General features: G+C 35.7%; 1 long non-coding RNA gene across 3 annotated transcripts in view; it reads left to right on the top strand.

Moving 5' to 3' along the window:
• The window catches only part of LOC121415569, an 81,606-nt gene that overhangs the window by 49,272 nt on the left and 9,913 nt on the right, over positions 1-22,421 (top strand). The window contains exon 4 of one of the 3 annotated variants that reach the window (XR_005970027.1): positions 13,848-13,973. This is a non-coding gene — a long non-coding RNA (uncharacterized LOC121415569). Of the gene's footprint in view, positions 1-13,847; positions 14,465-22,421 lie in introns of those variants that run through there. The other 2 variants (XR_005970025.1, XR_005970026.1) reach the window with 2 other exon arrangements.

Here is a 22,421-nt window from a genome sequence, read left to right as displayed (position 1 = left end):
CACACATTTTCAATACAAAAAAAACCTTCTCTAAACCTTGTTCAGTATTTGTGTCTCCATTTCAAATATTTTTCTTTTAATATATTGGACACCATTTTGTTTGCCCTTTCCAATTCCTTTCTTCTATGCCTTGAAATATAATTCAATATCATCATTGATGGGGTTACAAATCATCATAGAAGAATGTGAGAAATTTACACATGATATATTTTAATAACTATTTTTTTAAGCTGCTCATCATTTATGAATATAAGCACAATCTCAGCTGCATATGAAGATATTTGTTGTTTGTTCCCAGCTTTATATTTCTTGTGTGAAGTGGTCTAAGCAAGGAGCACCTCTTCATTCTTCATCAAGGTGAAGAAACTAAATACTTCAGAGTCCAGCTCAGATATTGGGTTAAGTTTTTGAAGAATTCATCTGGTTTTATCTCTCTTCTGGTATCAAATCTAGAGATCTTGCAGTAGGGGAATCTTTTGTGCCGCTCCGCCAAGCTTTCTGGCAGCTCAGATGTGTTGTCACCATGACCCAGTTTTTTCTTTTATTCCTCACTGCAGCTGAGGGCTTTGCTTTCTTTTCAAAAGTCCTAGATGCAAAAATAAGATTTTTTTTGCTGGCATTTGTTCAAATGAGAATGCAGACTTTGCAAATCTAAACACATGCTTATTGTTCCCTCATTGCGATATTGTCCGATTGACACACTTTTGATGTGTTTCCCCCCTTCATACCCAGGTGCTTATAGAAGGCAAATAGACAGTGAGAAAATAGATGCAGCAATAAGTTAATGTGAGTGAAGTTCATTGTCCTCAGCTTATTTCATAAACCTTCAGTCAGGCAAATATTTAAAATGGTAAAGCTGTACAATATGAGCTCGATGTATAGCAGATAGAGGATCATCTAAAACAAACTAATATAACTAAGCTATAAAGAACATCTTTTCTAACAAGTAACAATCACCTTTACAGTTGTCTGAAAAAACCCCAGTGCTTTATGGAGTTTTTTAAATAAAAACTTTGTGTCTAAACTCTACAAAGAATTAAAGCTTTCGTAAAGTTATGTTCAACTGTAGTAAAACTGTTACTCTTCAGTAATAACATGGATCCTACTAGAACTCTAGTAGGATCCATGGTAATAACAAAATCTTCAGTGATAAAAATCTATCAAAAATAAAAGTTAGCCACCACATTCAAGTTATTTAGGATAATTTTGTTGACTATATTTTTCTACAGTGACCCATTTGCAGCATTTAGAGAAAAATTCTGTAAAATATATATTTTTTTTAAAATATGCCCGTTTTGGAATACTGTGTCGCATGTCCAAACTCCTTCTTGAATGATACACCAAGAAGAAGGAGGATACTATTAATACAAACAGTGATTTTTGTATGCAGTAGTGATGTGATCCATAGGGAGTCATCAGTCAAGAATTGAATGGCCGTATCAACAACGAAAGCTTTTTGGTAATTATAGATGAAGTCAATCTAATGAAGAATTTAAGTTATTGAAATATTGACCTTGAAACTCTAGCCTGCCGTGTTATGCCAGCAGCAATGTTACAAGATATGACAGTGCCATCCATCTTATCCTCCGTTGCTATCCGTCAATGAGAATTGATCATGTTACCGTCAGAAATGAAGGAAGACCTCAAGAGAATTTAAGCCCCCATCTTATGGATGTGCTCTATCATAAAATGGCAGGTTGCGCTTTTCAAAAATGAAGAAATAGGCCCGTATTCTGAAGTCAGGTTTAACATGGACCAAGGTCTAACTCTGTGCTAAAATTATGGGAAGCCAAAAGTGTCAAAATTTTTATTAAATTGTTTGTTTCCTATGTTTAATGTGCTCTTTCCTGATTCATCGACGGTGAAGACAATCATCTATTTATACTTCCTAGACAATTATGAATGATTTGAGAGCCAAATGAGCTGAAATGTGATATCTCTACGATTAGTGATTTATGTAACAAGTGGCTATCCATACTTAAACCACAACTTTAAACCTGAGTTTAAGTTGAACCTAACTTCAGAATACGGGCCATAGTATTTTTACTAGAAGTCCACCTTCTCAGCTTTATCTTCCTTCCACTCCTCTTTCTGAAAAGTTATGGATCCATAAGTGATCATACCACAGGTATAGGGTCCATGGTGATACCGATTACCTCTCGGTTCTTGCCAAATCCAAGCCATGATTCACCATCTTCCCAGGATTGTCCAGTTACAATGCCTCATTGCATTTCAAGAAAATGTAAGACTTTCCTGGAGTTGACAATAATTTCACTGTCATTATACCCCATTTCTCTGTTGATTATTTGTTCCACTTTATTTTCCCCATTCAGCATTGCCTGAATATTATTCATATTACACAAGAATGCGTGTATTTTCCTAAAATGAAAAGTCTTAATGTGTTGAAAGGGGTTGGTATTCTCATAGTTTATTTTTGTCTTTACTCGAAATGACTTTAAAAGATGAGGTAAGTACTTGATGTCATAGGCAATCGAGTTCTCCTCCCATTTATGAGTAAGGTTAGTTAATACTTCTACATCTTCATTAGAAAGTAGATAGGCGCAATCTGTGAAATGTAGTGAAGATAGATGTACAAGGTTACCATTTTAAGAAACTTATAAATCGAACATATAGCATGACAATTGAACAGTATGATGGAATTTCATATGCACTGTCTTTCAAAATCTGGAAAAAAAAGGAATTTATTCAAGAAAAAAACATGTTGTAGCTTCAAATCTTGGGAAATTCATTCACATGCCATTTCACTCAAGGCATGAATATTTCAACACAATAGAAATGGGATATATTCATTTATGCCTCAAATCAGTCAAATTTGTCATCTTTGTTGGGCTCTTAGCTGGCACAAAGTCGCAAAACAGGTGCGCATAAATGCCATGATCCAAAATAAACCCCATGTCAAACATTTCTGACATGCATGGTTCACATCTGCTATCTGGGTGAGGGGCGATTCTGTTTCGTCTCAGGTTTATCGTTGTCAAAGTGTCTTCAAGACAAACTAGACAGGTGTCCGCAGGAAATGATAAAAGAAAGAAATTATGAGTTGATGGTTGTATGTTATCTCTATCTGATATGATTTAGGTAGGAGAGATTCTTTCACATACCTTTCATGTTCAGCTGATGCCCTTTTGAAAGCTTGGTCAATGAACTTCAAATGGGGCATCTGGTCTAAAAGAGGCAATGCAGTGTAATGTTTGCTAAACCCGAAGACAAGCAAATTTCAAATAAAGTTATACTTTGTTTGGACTCTTAATACATATATACCATTCGTGCTGTTACAGGATTGTTCAATTTCCGACGGATGTGTGTGAATAGTAAAGGTTTATCATATTGTTGAATTTATATTTAGATATTTTCCCCTTGGAATCGCAACCTCCTTTCCCCCTTATATTTTGTTAGCTTTTTTCATATACAGGTGAATTTTCTAAGAATTCTCTTTTTCATTTTAAATCTGAGATTTACTTTTTTTTACAATGAAAATAATTACTGAAGTAAAGTCTATCAAATTCCCAGCATTGTACATTTCTGGAAAGAAAAAAATCTTCAAAACTTTGGGATTTATGTCATGTTAACACTCTTATACTATGATATTGACAAAGATCTATGTTAAAAGAATTATACTTAAATAGCAGTTTCTTTTTCATCCTATCATTCTTTAGTTTTTATTTTGGTTAATTTTGAATAGGCCTATTTTAATTTTTACTCAGAAATAAATCACATTTTCGTGGAAATGATAGTATCGATGTCTCTCGTTTTGTTAAGAAAATGTCCTGTTTAAAACATAAAATTGAAATCTATACCGGCTCTCATGGATTGCCTGTGATGGGTGATGTGGTGAAGGTGTACTTTTCTACCAAAAAAGACTATCACATATATCCTCCCTGAGTCCTAAATGGACTTTGTGTTTTTCTGCAGTATTTTCCTCTACCATAGCAGCTGTGTTTAGCCGTCAACATCCAGTCAGAGAAGGGAGGGGGGGGGGATGGGAGGACACCATCATGTCATTGCCCCCTTTAGTATCAAAAGCAGAGTGCAGACAAATCCTACTTTCCTGAGGCAGACAAAATCTTGTTAAGCTAACCACCCTCATCTCAACCCTTGATGTGGGGATGTTATTTTTGTAGTCGTGGCTGCCAGTTGCAGTAAAAAGCATCATTTCAGTGTTAAATCAATTTTGCCATGCTTACCTTGAAGATTTCAGTTCTGTTTGTGTCTGAAATCTTAAGTGCATTTTTCTTTTTTTCCATATTCTGTCTCATAAACCCTTGTGTTGCAACAAGTTGAATTGCTGTAGACAATGAATGTTAAGAATGTGGTGCACTTGTATTTCCTCGTTGGGCAAGTCGGTCAAAAGTAAATATTGTTTTGACAACTATAAGAATGATAACATAAAGTTGCCATGATGTTTAAAAGAAAGATACTTGCAATTTGTAACATATTTCCTGTCAGTGTTGAATAATCAATATCTTGAGATGACTTCTTGCATTGATCAGGGCTTTAAATTTCAAGTTTTGATCTTCGACTACGAGCATCCACCATCTTCTTACAGTGTGTAATTATAAGAGTGTGCGTGTTTGTGTGACAGACAATACCTACAGACACCAAATCCGCACAAACACAGGAACACTGCATTGTTCTCATCCAGCCTTTCAACACAATTCTATTAGACAGATGCGGATTAGGATGCGTTCCCACACGGTTCCCATGACGTTTTCAAGCGTAGACCCAAAAGATGTTGCTTTTCATCTTTAAGCATTGATTTTGTTCTTTTCAAGTACACAATGAGTTGTTCTTTCGGAAAGATGTCTAAAGCGGAACAGTTTATGCACCTGTGATCACAACATTGAATGGAACTTAATTATTTTCTTAATACTGAAAATATATGTTCCCTCATCTGTTACCTGATTCTCTTCCTCCCCCCCTCTCTCTCTTTCCTCTCTATTTTTGACAATAATGTTTAAAAATAGTGATTTGTCCTAGGATTGATTCCACCATGATTTTTTTTTAGAATAGAAATGAGCTTTTTTTTTAATCTGGTACAACTGATGTGGTATTGTTTGCTGATTATCAAAGTATTTCAGTACATAAAAATTACCACCTTCCTTAAGATGAAACATAAAACTGCTACTTTCTGTAGATGAAAGGTGAACTATGCTCCAACTAGCAAGTACAAAAAAAGTTGTGAAATGGTACCAGAAAATTGCATCCTAATTGCATCCTTCCTCCTCACAACCTTCTACCACTAATTCAATCTCTTCTCGGTCCACTCTGTAACAAAAGAAACCTTTTGAAACCAGTAACCTCCCTGCCTCCATCCTAACCCAAACCAGAACTCCCCCAACCCCTTCTAGCTGGTAGAAACCCAGAGAGTGAGCTAGAGAGACTTGGTGTGTGAGTGTGAACCCATATGGTTTCCATGGTGACATGATCCGAGGCTTCTCCAGGTTTTTAACCCTCTCCTCCAGACCCGGGTCCCAGTCATGGAATAGGAGCCGCGCGCTGAGTGACACCCTGTTTTCACTTCCCACTCCCATGGATAAAAAAACACATTCCAAGATTGACTGCAAGCATATAGGTATGGAAGACTGTTATCTTGGATACCTGCTCGAAGAAATCTGCAACTATCAGGAGTCACTGTTTCACCTGCTTTTGTTTTTTCAGCCATCTTGAACTTCATAGGTCAATGAATACACAATTTTCCCAGTCATCAACCTTTGATAGAATAGAAGATAGTATGATAGTATAGAAGGGGCATTCTATACATTATTGAGAAATTGTGACTCCAACTATTTTTCAATCCCCATCCGCTACACAAATGCAAGAAAGAACACAGCATCTTTGCTCAATGGTCAGCGACTCACTGGTCAGCAACTCACTGACCAGCAACTCACAGATCATATGTAAAACAGATGTATGGATGCTCTTTGCTGATGTTATGGATGTTTGTTTGCAAGCAAGCAGAAGCATCACTTGCCACCAAACATGTGATGTCCACTCATCCATGTTACTATGCCAACAAAATATCACAGAAACTGTGATCCATCTGATAAACTGATAATAAAATATAGATTTAAAATTATTTTAAGTTAAGGTGTTAGCGCTGTAAAAAAGGGGGTTAGCATTGAACCCTGTGAGCTCATAGAAGAAAGGAATGAGATTGGTACATCTTTTAAGCTGAATACCAGACTGGGTGAGATAGAAAGGTAGGGATTTAGAGATGCTTTTAGAGGATTGAGTGGTGGCGTGTTGGCAGAGGACTAGCCTTACCACCATCCGTATGGATGCCAAGAGATACCAATAGACACCCCCACCCTCATGGCTTGACTGTAAAGAAACTAGTAACCAGATTTGGTCACACTTTTAATGTTATGAAATTCGCAAGACAAAAATTTGTATGTATAATCTTATACGTTTGTAAACTTGACACAATTTTGCCATTGGCTTTGATGTTCTTTTACTAAGCCATTCCATTTACCTTTTTGTCTATCTAACTTGTCTTCATAGTGTATCTTATTCTAGAACAAGAAATTATTGCCTATGATTGGATTGTGGTGGAGTTTTCAAACGAAATCAACATTTTAGTTTGTCTAAAGGCTGATGAAATCATTATGAAACAGTGTTAGAAACTATAACCTCTTACCTCTTATCCTATATATATATATAATGAGATCATCAACACCAAATGTGTGATGTGTAATATTTTGTGTTCTCTTTTGCACTCAAGGTTTTGTGAATAAAGGGTATCATGGTATAAAGCTATATGTTTTTTTTTCTCAAAATTTGTACTTTTAGGCATATATACCTCACCCAGTCCAGTGCATCTACCTTTCTCGCTTGGATTAGGTTTCATGTCAAAAATGAATTCAGACATTGGATGTTGAATAGAATCAGAGAGAGGGAATGATGAGTAATGATACAACCATGTATGACAATGTTTGTATGTATTCTCTGTTTGGTCTGTAATCCCTCCTGTCTCATTAAACAGAGGGCAGCAAAATACAAACCTGGTCGTTCACATCTGAAAAATTGTAATGTAGTAAATGTCATCAGCGGTAAAATGCCGTGTGGAGATCTCTCGGAATAGATGTAGACGTTTTCCTTCTTTGAACAAATATGACTTCATTTTCTGTCTCTTACAAAACATATATTCCATTTTATCATTGATGTCATGAATTATCCGCCATGCCTCTCTCCATCCATGAAACGGACCATTTACCAGAGCTTTACAAGTAGTAGCTTTCAGTAGGCTAAAATTGTGCTTTTGCAATTTCGAAATCCGTATTTTTACAAAGCTGATGCTTTGGAAAAATCTGTTATTACAACAATTTTCTATATATTTTAAAAGGAAAATTCTAATTCATGAAAATGTGGTGTATTTATCTTTGAGGGAGACCTAAATCATATCAAAATATAATAAAAATACTGAGTGACAGCAAAACAGTTAAGATGAAAAAAGAGAACTATTCACATAGTAGTGTAAGCGAAACCTAGTTTTCAGTTTTATGTGTCATGCAATTATCTTTTAATTGCATTGTTTTGTTAGATTAATTTCCCAACATTAAAAAAATTAAACATTCTATAGGATAGAACAAAATTATAGTATATAATATTCAAATTTCAAAATGTTTCACAAGACCAAAACATTTGTCAATATCTTGGTGAGAACAGGGTAATAGGGATAAAGATGGGAGTGTCTTGTGACCTGCTAATTGGTCCTTTTAACAAGGAATAGGGCTGTAGGACGACTCTCACGGATCAGAGCGATTGTTAATATTGGGATTAACATCCATCAGCTTCCAAAGGTCTTGGAAGATGATGATGGAGTTGGATGTAACGGATGCCCTCTCTCCACTCCAAGAGAGGTGATGGAGACAAAGAATAAAGGTGTTCTGCTAAAGTGTAGAGAAGTTCAAAGGGTGATGATTGGGTGTTTATTTGTCCACTACCAGAAGGACATTTGTGTATTTCAACAGAGACTTGTTACCCTAATGATCCAGAAAGGTTCAAGTTATATTACCACACCTTTCATAACTTCTGTAAGGGGGGGGGGTGGCAAGGGGTAGGTGCCCAGGCATCACTTCCATTGGTTTCTCAGGTAAATCTGATGAAAAATGAAAGAAGCTAGAAGAGGCATTTATTTAAATTCTTTCCATTGGTACCAGATTTTGGCCAAAAATAATAATTCACAGTATTGGTTTGAACTGTAGTCTCAGCTCTTTACCTAGGCACACAGCCCTTTTAGTACTTTGCTTAAAAACAAATAATTTCTGTTGCTTTCTTGAAATTTCCTAAGAACAGAAATTTGATGCACAAAATATGGGATAAATGAGAAAAGGATTCCCCAGCTTGTATCAAAATGATGTTGGGATTTCTTATTTGTTTCACACCCTGAACATGCATTACGTACCCCCACAATGCATTGGTTACCCCACCCCTCCCCCACATCTCCAAAAGAAATATAGAAATATCAAGTAAGACTGAGGGGGGCAGTTGCAGCAGGCAAACGCTGGATATTTTGAGTACCTTTGTCATCTGTCCTCAGCTGAGTAGACATTACACTTGTGTTCCTAAATTACATGGAAATTTGAGTGATTTGTTGATCACTCCTTCCAGCATTGGAACACAATGCTATCTGAAGAGCGGAGCCCTTCTTGGGAACCCATTTTGATTAAACACTGCCTGTTGGAATGCAATCCGATACAGTGGATGATGGGCAAATCATACAGTATTTTGTTTGAAATATGGAAAGGATAAATTTTTTCTGTCTAACGGGAGGATTGTTAGTGATCAAGGAGAATGAACGCATTTTGGTTTTCCGGAGGTTTCATGATTCGGTTTAAGTTCCGGGGATTCCCTTACAAATCTCTTTTGAAATTGGTCAGATTTTCCTCCACGGTGCATACTGTCTCAATGGTTCTATTCAATTCTTAATTATAAGTCATCAATTATAAGAAAATTGAATTTTCATCAATGATTGTTGGATACTTAAGCTGTGATGTTTGTGTGAAATATCATGGCTGGAATTGTTTGGTGATGGTGATGATGATGATGATGATAATGATGGTGATGATGATGATGATGATTAGGTAGAGGAGGATGATGATGATGATGAGGATGGTGATGATAGTAATTATGGTGGTGATGATGATGATGTCAACGGTAATAACAATGATGATGATGATGAAGAGGATGATGATAATGATGATGATTGTGATGGTGCTAGTGATGATGGGGACTATAATGAAGATGATGGTGTTAGTTGTTATTTAAAGTATGAAGTCACACTAATCAACATTTGCCACTCTCCACCCAGGTGTAAATGTGTACTTGCTTGAAAAAGCTCTATGAATGTAACAGGTACAAGACTAGGTTGCCTAAATCTAAGCCAGTGTAATTTTTATTGCCTTATAAGCTCACCAATTTGGATAGATACTAACATTATGTATATATCATCCATTATTTTTTATACTATTATCAATACAATTAACGATTATTATTTCATTCTATAAATTAAATTGTCAAGGGAGCTCTTATTGGTGATGGGTCTTATTAAAAAAATAAGATAAAATATTATGAATCGTGTGTAGAGCCATCCTTTCACTATACATGTAAATACCCCCAAAATGGTTTCAAAATAAAGTTCAGGCTTAAAACAAGACCAAGAGTAAATCAAAATTGGGATCAGGTGTAGCGAAGGCTGAAGCCCACCCAGTTGCGTACCTTTCAGGTTAGGCACGGTTGCCGCCTCCACTGGTCGATCTCGTAATCCTCAGCATTGTTTTCTCACGTGCTAGATGAAAACCAAGGTAAACCAGAATGAAAGATACTCCCAAGTTCAGTTTCATGTCCAGGTTGCATGGTTTCATTGTCTAAACATGAAGGATAGAAAGAAGGGATGAACAGGCAGAAATTGTGACAGTAAGAGTTTCTCATTAAAGATAAGATTGGATGGAAGGAATCAATTATGATAATAGCAATTGGTCTCAAACTTAAATTGATATTTAATTAGTTATGTTTATGTGTTTATGACTTTTTAAAACAAGTTTTGTGTCATTATTGCCCTGTATGTACATTTCAATTTGGCATTAGCTGCAATGATTTCATTTTTATTCTAAAGAAATAATGAAGTTTTTGTTTTATAATCGACACACCTGACCTTGTTTTGGATCTTCTTGATTTAACTTTTTGTGCCCCAAAAAGTCATATATAATCTCATATTCCTTTCTTATATGATTCTGTCTTGTGATAATATCTGTTCCTTGCAGTTCATGTGTTTAAACCAAAGAGAATTTTCACCAGTTGTATCTATGTATCTGTACATAATTATCTTGTTGAGTAAATTTGTTGAGAGCAAACTTTATTTAGTTTTGAATATATCCTGACTAGCTAAGAAAAATGACATAAAAGATTTTTTTTGTCTGGTGTGTGTTTCATAAAGCTGTTCGTCAGATAAGAGCGACTTTAAGAACAAATGGTGAACCTTTCTTTTGGTAAATGCTATACACCATTGGCGATGGTTTAGTGCATAAGAAAGGTTCGCCAGTCGTTCTTAAAGTTGCTCTTACAAACAGCTTTATGAAACGGCCCACTGGAGTGTAAATTCATTCCATAGCAAGCTGTCTTTGCAATACTTGGTCCCCTTTTGAGTTCTTTATCAGTATGGAGTCTCTTCCACTTTTTATTGTCTTGTCTCCTTTCATTTACTTCATACATTATTATTTAAGTAAGACAGTTTAAACTCCACCATGAGCATTGAAGAATTGAATGTAGACCTCTTGGAGTACTCCTGTATAATACATAAGAGCATCCCACTTCAACAGATGTGAGAGAGCAATGTTTTCACAACGCTGAAACATCGATAGACCCAAGTTTTATAAAGCATAAAAAGTGACATAAACTGAACCTCTTGGTGCTCTTGCGAAACCAACTCAGATCCACCCCAGGGGAGTGGAAAGCTATGCTGAACAGGAAAAGAAAGCAGTCAGAAAAATATTTAGGTGGAATACCAAATCTAATGGAGGAACTTAACAAGTTGTAATGTATATTTTCCTGAAGCCTTTTCTAAAAAGAGCAACTGAGGGGGAATGATGTGTTAGATACAAGTTGTTGAAACATGGCGTCTGGCAATGACACACATTTGATGAGAGATTCCCCGAAAGCTACCTCACCGAGTTGAAGATACTGTAGCGCTTTTTTTTTTCTTTCGGAAATAAGGATGAAAGTTCTACCAGAATACCAGGTGCACCGTAGTAAGGATCCATGGGTGTACAAAGCTTGGGGACAATATATGGGGGAGGGGGGGGGGGGGTGATTCTTACTGAGGTGTGTCACTGAAGCTGTATAAGGGTCATTGTTTTGGAAAATGGAATCCATTATCAACATTGTCTATTTAACCATGAAAATTCACCCATAAGGCTTGCACATTCATGTAGTTCATAAGGCCAAATACTTGTCTCACCCATCTACCACTTAGTATATGTATTTCTTTCTCACTTTTTTTATAAGATTAAACTTAAGTCAATAAAAAGATGTATGCATGGATATAATGTGAAAAAAACATTCATGAAAAGGCCCCCAACCCCACCTACCTAAAAAAAAAAACGGAGAAAGAAAAGTGGATTTTAGCTTGCATATCATACTACCAGGGAGTAGACAAAGCTCCCCAACATTTAACACTTTTACAACAGTCGCTAGTGTTAGTTAAATGCTGCCCTCATGCTATCAACTGCCTCCAGTCATAATTTATGTCAATACCTTGCACTGGTGGATATTTGTTTGAATAAGCTCTAAAATTGATAGTTACAAAAAAAGTTTTTTTTTTAAATAATTTCATGATTTGATAAAAAAATGTTAAGATAAAGCAAAAGATACAAAAAACATAAACGATAAATGTATACTTTAAAAAAGGGTATGGGATTATTACAGTGATATTTAAATGTTGGTGGACTTCAAATTCTTTGAATTCATTTTTTCCTGATTGAGGGGGGGGGAGTTGTAGGAAATTTTTCCAGTTGCATCTATCAGGAATGCTCTGACATGTATATCTTAAGTTAAAAACTGTTATTTTTCATTCCTTCCTGAAACAATGACTCGATGAATAACATGGGACAAAAGATGAAACAAAATATATGAAATATCCCAACTCAGAAGGTTTGAGGGGGCTTAAATGTTTTGTTTTGATATCCAATATCATTTTCAAGGACGAAGAGGAAAATATTGTTTTACCTTATCTGTTTTTCCAGTTCCTTTTCTTTCTTGGGGGTAACTGAACATGCCTGGAAATATGTCAACATTTGGGCAATTTGAGACAACTGCAAGGTTGATGCCCTGGTGCATATCTTTCACCTTGAGTTTCAATGTTTTAATGTAAAACCACTGGTTGAGAAGCAAAAGGATCCTGCTGTATAGAGTCTGAATGTTAACGTCCTTCTTGTTCTAAGTAGCCATAGGCATAAAAAAATATTTGAAAGGTAGATTCATCCTGTTTAAAATTAAATGTATATCAGTCCATCCTTACATTTTGAAAAGAAATTGGTGTGATTTGTGTGAATTTTCGCATTTGATTTATTTACCCTTTTCTATTTAATTTACTAGTTGAAAATTTGTATTCTTTGGGTGTGTTTATGCTTCCATTGCGAGGACAGAATCAGCATTTTCAAACGTCGATTCAAAACGCCGATCGTAAACATGGTTCTGGGAGTGCTGTTTATGCTTAACTTTTCAGAGGCGAAGTCACGATCTCCAGCTGGCTTCGCAGGAAAGCGAGGTCAAACTGGGCGCGCCTTTTTTCAAAAGTTTTTTTTTCCGAGTGTTGTTAATTACGTGGAGATAACATGGAGCAATGCGACTGTATTTGCCCGCGGATTTTCATCTCACCGGAAATATGTACCAAATGACGTCATTTAAACACGTTTATGATTGTGGTTCCGTTTATACTTCCCCAGAAAGCCTGATTCTGGTCAAACGACGTTTACAAATGCACCTATTTGTGAGTTTACGATTGACGTTTTGAAACAGCGTTTAAATGAAAGTAAGCATGGATGCAACCGTGTTTTGGACTAATCACGTTTGGAAACACTGATTCTGGCCTGAAAAGTGGAAGCATAAACACGGCCTTTGTTCATGTTACTCTAGTCAGGCTTTCATTTATGGGTAATTTATTCAAATCTAGTTTGGAAATTTACAGTATGGTTATCTAAATGCCAAAAGTCGCTGATATGGTTAACATACAGTGTATTAAAGTCATTGCTATCTGTTATTCACCAGCTATTCAATTACTAAACATTATTCATTTTTCATTTTTTTGTATTAATTTTCCATCTTTCCAATTCGGATATCTGTCTCCCCCCCCCCCCACCCCCCCCCCCTCTCTCTCTGACCTTATTATTTTTTTATCCATCTTGGTATATAATCTCTTTCTCTACCTTCTTCATTTTTGTCTGTCTGTCTTCCCCACCAATTTCTATTATTTCAGTTCCCAATCAACTACTTGCAACTGTTTCCCAATTTATATTAACCCATGTGCATTCATGTATATTGTTATGCAACATATTTATTATGCAGTTAATTACAAAACATGTAACTTGTCAAACACTAAAGCTTTCCTGCTTTTTTCAATTACGACATGTCTACAAGGCAAACTGATGAATGGTTTGAAAAACATTTTAAAAAATCAATTACTTGTGGTTAAAAGATCACCTTTGTTGCATTTAGCTTGCTCTCATTGCAACTAGTGATTGCGAGCCATTGTTTGAATGTAGCATTTCATTCCTAAATGTATCTCAATGTCTTTTACTCTTACTTTTCTTCTTCATCTTTTGTATTTTCAGACTGCGTTACCTTTAGGATCAGACAGAGTTACAGAGGAGAGTGACAAAACTCGCACGAGATAGAAACCATTTTGGAGTGAAAAGGAACGTTTGAGTGTTGCTTTCTGCCAGGAATGTAGCTTAGAGGTAAGAAATAACACCATTAGAGAGCTAAAAAGAATTCATACCTTTTTCTTGAATACCCCCATATACTCTGCTTAATTCTCTACTATTTGGTTGAGGTGAATTGAATATGGCTATGGCGCCAGCCGTGTTTGTCGTGTTTGAACAGGCAGACAAAACACCGATTTGGATCCTTTTGGTAGGGTAGGGCTTTCTTCACCTTTTCCTCACCCTTTGGTTGTAATCCTTCTTGTTCTGATTCATAGAAATTATGGGTGGCTGAGAGAGAGAGTAACTTTTCTTTGCATTTTCTCCCTTCAGTCATCTTTCTTTCTTTGATTATTGCTCTCGTTCTTTCTATCTTGTCTTCCTGCTTAGCTCTTATATCAATCCATTTCACACTTTTTGTATATAATCGTCACCTTTTTCTCATACTTTTATTTCTAATTTCCTTATTATTCCCCTCTCTCCCCTGTTAATCCCTCTCTTGCTTGATACCGTAACTTTCCTGTCTTTTAGTTATTCCCTCCTAGTTATTTCCTCCTCGTTTGACTCTTCCCCATCTCCCTGCTGCACCGGAAAGGTTAACTTTAAACATTTTGAATTGGTCACTATCTTCTATCTCTCTCTCTTTCGATCTCTGTCTGCCCATCTTTGTCTAGCCCTCTTTTTCCATCTCTGTTCTCTTTATATACATTAGCTGAAGGCCCTCATTTCCAAGCTGTCTAAGTTGTAGCTTGTATTTCTTCATTAAGCTTGTATATCTCCTATCTCTATCCTTTCTCCTTATCCTTTGTATTTCAAAAAGCCCTTTTACATTTTATCATACCTTTTTACCTTCTTATTCAATTTTCCCTGGTTTGTACAGATCCAGACGAATACATTGTTATATTGTTTTTAAGAAGTTACCAAGCAGCCTCTGGGGAAGGTGTCAGAGGATAGCAAAATGAAACTGGATTGAAATGTGACATCAGCATTCAACTCGGTTTGAATCTAGCTTCAGAATATTCCAGTAAACAAATTCTTTTAAACTTTTTGTGATGTTCTGCAGACTTCTTTTTTTTTAATAGAAAATTCACTTTTTATTCTCACCATGTATTGGTTTCTTTGGATTAATATTGCATATTATGCAACTTCAGAAATTTCTGAATTTCCTTTTAACCTTCAATGTTAAATGATGATAGTTATAGAGTAGATGAGGGGTATTACTTTTGGGTTCTTGAGACTACTTGAGTATGAAGGGGTGCATCTCTGCGCCCCTGTCAGCTCAAGACCTTGTATTGATCGCCTATTGATAGGATAATCCTGGTAACAGGTGACAAGGGGACAATCGAAACAATTATGAGGGGGATGATGGGGGTGAATGGCTGCCTGGTTTAGTGGTATAATTGGGTTGTTGGGCTTCGGTCCAGGGGACCCATTCTATCCAGAGTCATCTATACACAAGTTTGGCCAACTCCTATGTTTATAGGGGGGGGTAGACCCTGGTCCTACCACCCTTAAGACTCCAATCAACCCTGTCAAATTTAGAGTGAAAATAAGATGACATTATGCAAAATGGAGTAAAGATTGTTTTGGTCCGGGTGTGTTACGTTTGAATGTGCAATCTGTGTACATGAAATCAATACTGCTTCTAAAAGAAGGCCTTCTTGTGAAGTGGTTGAAAAGGCCCAAGTTACTTTGTTTAGCAATAGCTGGTTTTTACGACCTTGTTGCAGAAAACTTGTGAATGAGGGCTCCAAGGCTGTACTGTACTTTCAGGGTTAAAATATTTTTGAAGATGGTGCCTACTCTAGGATTTTATCTGTGACATCAAAAATAAAATAAGCAGTTTAAGGAAAACAATTTTGAAAGGGGAAAGCGTTAAAAAGGACAGAAAATATAGATGATCTTTTTAATTATAAATGAAATAAAATGTAACATCAGACAACTGACCTGCCAGTAATCAATAGCTATACTTATATGAAAATAATTTGTGTTATAAAATTTAACTACTAAATGGAAAAACTTTTTGTCAGCACTAATTAAATAGTTCACCTTACAAAAATGTTTGTGGTACCAAAATGAACTAATGTACATGATAATAATTTTTCAACAAACTTACCAAAAAGATGAACATTTAAAATATCTTAACATGTTTTGAGTTGTTCACATCTCATCACTAGTTTGGTATCAGCAAGATTGGAAAACTCTACTGAAATATTTGATGTATATAACAATAATAATTGATAATGAACATAATGATAATTACAAATTAATGAATAAACATTACATGGCAAAGTCAAATTGATTACAAGTAAGAGGTATAGTATTCTTCATAATATATTTATAGATATTACAGGAGAAATTGCCTCCTTTTATTTGAGTATGTAAAAGTGAAATGGGAGGGGGTGCTGAAAAGAGGTATTCTCAACTGTTTTGTTTTAAACAAGCCTAGTATGCAGTCAATGTTATTATTGCTATCGATACTATGTTCATTCTCACTATCAATATTATCGTCATTATTTCAAGTGTACAATGAACCCCCTTCTCCCTCTTCACCTTACATGTACATGCAAATGCCAATAAAAAAATAAGATGTTCTATCTACAAAGAAGTTATATAAAAGGACTGTTATAAATGAAAGAGGAATTATAGAAGGCCTGGATTTTTCCATTCCCCTTTCCTTCCTTTCTCTTAAGGGGTATCAGCATTGTGTTGGTCATTCAAAGGGCTTTTATTGCTTTTTATTCTTATGTGGTTTCATTGTTAGCTGCAAACAAAAGGAGGGTGCCAAAAGCTCATGTCAGACACAATCCACTTCAGTCTATCACTGCTTCATCTATTCATTCCGATATTTGGAGGGCTTTATTTTCCTCCATGCCCCATTTTTCAGCTAGATTACCCCCTCTGTAAAGAGAGGCTATGTGGGCTTGTTATGTAATGCCTTGTGAATACTTCAGATTAAAGTGTTTGCTAAAGTGGTATTTTCCTCCTTCTTTTAACACCATCTTCGGGGAAGGACTGGGCTGTGTTTGAAGAAGTGAGCACTATTGTTCCTGCTGATCGAATTGTCAATATAACTGTTAATTGAAAAATGAGAGAGATAAAAAAGACAAGAAATGATGGATTAGCACAGGCCCTGTGCACACTTCATGTGAGGTCAACCAAGATTGCCGGGGAAATGTATTACAATCTAGAAAAGTGTGGTTTTTGCAAAACTTCCATGTTCTTTTAGAAATGAGTTTTGTCTGTGTATTTTCATCTAACAAGATAATATAATTCCATCCTAATTCCAAAGGTTGATATTTACAACAAAATTATCTGCACTATAAGATTTTTAATTTATTTCATATAAATATACATGCCCCTCCAAAAAAAATGTTCTACTTTTTCTTTCATCATGTATCATGATTGACTTCTTATTTGGTATGTATCATCATGTTTTCTCTGCAAAGCTTTTCAAAAGGGGATGTTGTCTTTTTTATTTTTGTATGACAATATTTTTCTGTAATAATTTACTTCATGAAACCCAGCTTGACTCTTCAATACCCCTCTGATGAGTTGCCCTCTTCGTTCCACCAAAGCTACTGGAAAACCAAGTTCATTTTGAGTATGATGAAGTTGTGTTTGTTCTTGAAAGGACTAAAAGTCAAGAAGTGTCAGAATGAGATAACACAAGGTGGTTTCAGACCGCCTCGAAGTTTGTCAGTTCCAGGTATTCTCTGATTGGGTAATTTACCCCGATCAGAAAATACCAGGTATTTTGGTAATGTGAAAGCAAACTATGCGTAATTTCCCCGAAAGAAAATACCCGCTAAATAGTAGGTACTTGGCGAAATTACAAGAACTTTTGCGGGGATTTTTCCAAGGTCGCAGGTATTTTGGCAATGTGAAAGCAATTTACGGGAACGTTTAGCACAGTGTGCCGTTGGTCGTCGTTGGGCGCGGGAGCTGTGGGTGGGTGCTGGGCTAGTGATTTTGAATCTCGCGCCTAGCCTGCTTATCAGACCATACTGCGCATGCTCGTAACTTCAGGAACTTATCCCGAAGGGTATGTTTTGGGGCGGTGTGAATGCAGGAATAATTAATGGGTATTTTTTAGCCTAAAAAAGTTCTCGTAATTTAACAGGGATTCTTGTGATCGAGGCGGTTTGAAACCACCTATATTTGATCTCTTGATAAGATGCAATAAGATCTTAGTGGGGGATGTTTAGAAATAACTCATTAACTAATTCCTGTCATTTGTTTAATTTATTCTCTTGACCTTGAAATTAAAAATCTTAATTGGGGTCAGGTGGTATTCTGTTTTTAAACTTTGATGAATAATGGATCTTTAAAAATGGTCTGGGTTTTTTCTTTAAGTCCTTGCTTTGTACTTTGAGACGTCTGCTTTTCAAGTAAAACAGTTTGCACATGCTATTATTGAACCATTTTGTTCATTATCATGTCAATGAAAACATCTTTTGCTTCATAAAGTTCATTGTAATTTACCTAAAATTTATTTGAAGTCAAAGCCTTAGGCCAGTATTCTGAAGTCAGGTTTAACTTAGATCACGGTCTATGTGCTAAAATTATGTTTATATTGTATATTTCTTATGTTTACTATTTTGTTTTCTTTTGCTTTCATAATGAGGAAAAATTCTTCAAAATACTTCACTTATCATTTCCAGACAATTTGGGTGTCATATGAGTTAATAATTTGAATGTGTACTCTTAGGGATTTGCACCCCAATTGGCTCTCCATAGTTAAACCACAACTTTAAACCAGGGTTTAATTTAAACCCCGACTTCAGAATCCCTTTATCTCCAGGGGTAGTTGACTCTATCACCTGAGATTTTCATTTGTTTGTTTGCAATTTGTCTCTCCCAATGGTTTCATGAATCAGTAATCTGATTTTTAAAAATTATCACTTTACACGTTTACCTGAAAATCCTAGCATATTGCACTGCAGGTACTGTATGCTTTTTTTTTACTGTAACAGTTGACAAAAGAGACTGTGATTCTGGTTAATTTCTTGTTAAAATCAGTGTAAAAAATTCATGTGTAGTTGGTATTAAGCATTCAGACACAACTATTTATCCATAACTTTTTTATACTATAAGTTGTACTGTACAACAAATGCAGGGCTCATGGTACGCAAGTGGGCAGTAGTCACCTTTTGATAGTTAAACCATAAACAGGCTTGTCTTTATCTTTATCAGCTGGGGTTCTATACCCAAGTACTGTTGTATCATGCTCATGTTTGTACTGACTCACCGATAGTACAGCTATCACCAAGATGATATCAAAACATATTGCTTAATGATTATGATATGAGAGATAACTCTCTATGGGGGATATTTACATACTTATCTGCAGTTTGTTATAGAATTAATATTGAGATATACATATCAAATCACCAATCAAAATGCGAGCGTGCAGCGCTAGCTATTACGTTTTGACAAAGTATATAAATATCCCCCATAGAGAGTTATCTCTCATATGATAATTATTAATAAACTTATCTGTATCTCTACTTTTGACATGAGGAGGCTTGATTTCAAGCCAATTTTTACCCGCAATTTAATGATGATTTCTGTGTTCATTTTTTTTCTGCTATGATTATCTATAGGCCTATTCTCAAAAGTGTATGATTCCAAGTTAATTTTTATCAATGATATTCTGACAATTTCTGTAAACATTTCCCAAAAGAGGAATGCAGAAAAGATCACAAAGCATTTAAATTAAAAAAAGGTACCTACTGACTACAAATTGTCAAGCTAATGATGAAGAGTTCTTAGGTACCTGGAAGATTTCTTGTGTTGGGGATTTTAAATTTTGGTTTAATGTTAAAAGTTTCACTTCAGAGGATGTTTTTTTAAACTTCAATAATGTCAGAACTAAAAAAAAATTGCTCTGTGTGAACCCCTCTTGAGATTAAGTGGCCCTCGGCTATCACCAGGTGTTGGTTCCAGTCTAGAAATAGTTTTAAAGAGTCTTACAAACATGGGTCTATTATGGATCCTGAGTCACAGGTGCGTGTGTCTAAACAAGGCTTGTCTTTTGATCCTGCCGAGATTAATATCTCTAGAGCATACAAAAGGATCTTTGCTCATGTCCTTTCGTGGATAGACAAAATTTGTGTTCTAATCAGATATCTTATTTTCTCTTTTTTTTGTGCTTCTTCTTGAAATGAAATAATAATGTTGGCTTGAAATGTTGTTTTTTCTAAAAGAAATGAAAATAAATGATATGTGAATGCATGTTTTTTTTTAAGTTGAAGATTTTATTATACTGTTTTGCATATCAGGAAATGCTGTGGACCTTCAAATACACCTGTGAAGCCAGGGAACATAGAGTAGATTGAATTTCATAATTTTGATATTGTGAAAAGTATTTGAAAGTATGTTTTCCTGTCAGTAATATTGAGAATATATAACAAAGCTACCTGAGATCGATCATCACAAATGGGGATAGAAAGCCTAAAATGCTTTTCACACTGCACGTATTTCCCGGGGTAAAGCTAAGCCCACTTCGGTTTCACACTACGTTTTAGCAAAGTGGGCTAGTACAGTAAATAGTATGGTACTATCTGGCCCTGCAAAAAAGCAGGGTTAGCCGGCTTATTGTGGTGCTAGCACCACAATTGCTGTGCTAAGAGATGCTGTGTGAAACGAAACTTGGCTTAGGAAAAGTGGGGCTAAGCATTAGCCAATCACAGAAGTCGATATTGCATGTTAATCATGTTGTGTGGCAAAACATCAATATTCATGAGCTGTACGATAGTAGCGGGTTAAGGCGTTAAACCTGGCTGAGCAAATAGTATGGGGTTAAAAAAGACAGTGTGAAACAAAAAAAGATAGTATGCCGGGGGTTAAGGATAGTCCGGGGTTAAGGATATTCAGTGTGAAAAGCATATATATATGTATTTGCAGTTCATTTCACAATATCAACTAAATCTAACTTATATGCAGAGATCAAATTTGGGAATATTTTTCGCCGCTGTACATTCAACCTTATAAGATACCATAACATGTTTTCTCTCCATCATAACAAGAAACACCTGCATTAGGGGAACTGTTCAAGCCTGCAACATATCAAACAGCCAAAGAGCTTTTGATTTGGACCAATATATGTTTTTCTAGTAAACTGAATGTTGGATTAAATTCTGTTTGTAAAAGTTTGAAGGGGAAAAAATGTCACTAAAATAATAAGGAGTTGAATACTATTAGTCACGAATACACCCAAAATGACAATAACAACTAAAATACCAAAATATTTAATCTGATTAAAATATTACTTGATTGTTTCTTAATGTCAATATCATGAACTTGCAAATCATAAATGCATAGGTATTGTGCACTATCTGTGCAAAAGATAATTTTTCAGTCTGAATTTTATTTCCATTTTTTTTGCCTTGATTTCTGAACAAGGAATTTGCTTATTTTCTTCAATTTTATGATAAAAAAAACCTTCCTGGTTTTGTACAATACAAAATAGTGAATATTGATATTATATTTGTGAGAGGGTATGAAAGTTCATATTCAGTGAAAAAGAGAATTTTTTTTCAACTCAAATTCCCACATTTGCGAAATTTCATACCATCGCTCTCATGTCTATGTGCTAATTGTATAATAATTTATATGTGCATATATAGGCCTATCATAAGAATAGCAAATGTTAAAAATGCATGATATTTTAATAATAATAATAACGTTTTATTCACCCAGGGTAGCCACTTCAGTTAGGAAACTGTTCTACCAGCGGTCCCTGCATAACATAATATGTTATTATTACCCTTCTCCAATCTAAATGCTGAGCGCCTAGCAAGAAGGCAGAAGGTCCCATTTTTTTGGTTTGACTCGGCCGAGGATCGAGGATCGAACCCACGACCTCCTACCACTACCACTGAGCCACCATGTCCGGTTATTTTGTTACTGTGAATATGAAGAATTATCAATGAACAGATTAAAACTGGAGGTTTTAATCTTTTCACTTGGCAAATGAACATTCATTAGTTTTGCTTTTGGGGAAGGGTTGGGGAATATATTGCTATCAATCATGTTTGATGATTGAAGTGGTGAACAGTCCTCATATAATCAATAAGAATGCATGACGAAAATCTCTCGTTTGAGGGCTGTATACCCCATTTCCTTATCAACAAATATCTTCTCCCAGTAATACAAATTCTATTGCCCTCAAGAGATTAAATTTAAGTATAGAAACACCTGTTTCTTGACCTCGGTCCGCGAAGATAATTCACCCCAGCATCTACGGTCACAGCAGGGGGCCACACACGATGGATTGCAATGTGTGTAGTTCCGGCGAGCGCATGGCCATGGATGTATACACGCGTTGATAGAAAGTTTTTTCTTTCTTTCCTTCCTTCTTTCTTTCTTTCTTTCTTTCTTTCTCTCTCTCTCTTCCTTCCTTCCTTTCTTTTTTTCTTTCTTTCTTTCTCTCTCTCTTCCTTCCTTTCTTTCTTTCTTTCTTTCTTCCTTCCTTTCTTT

Source organism: Lytechinus variegatus, chromosome 5, assembly GCF_018143015.1.
Source record: "Lytechinus variegatus isolate NC3 chromosome 5, Lvar_3.0, whole genome shotgun sequence".
NCBI classification, from domain to species: domain Eukaryota; kingdom Metazoa; phylum Echinodermata; class Echinoidea; order Temnopleuroida; family Toxopneustidae; genus Lytechinus; species Lytechinus variegatus.
The sequence above is the reverse complement of the archived record's forward strand: the minus strand, read 5'-3'. Positions and strand labels throughout refer to the sequence as shown.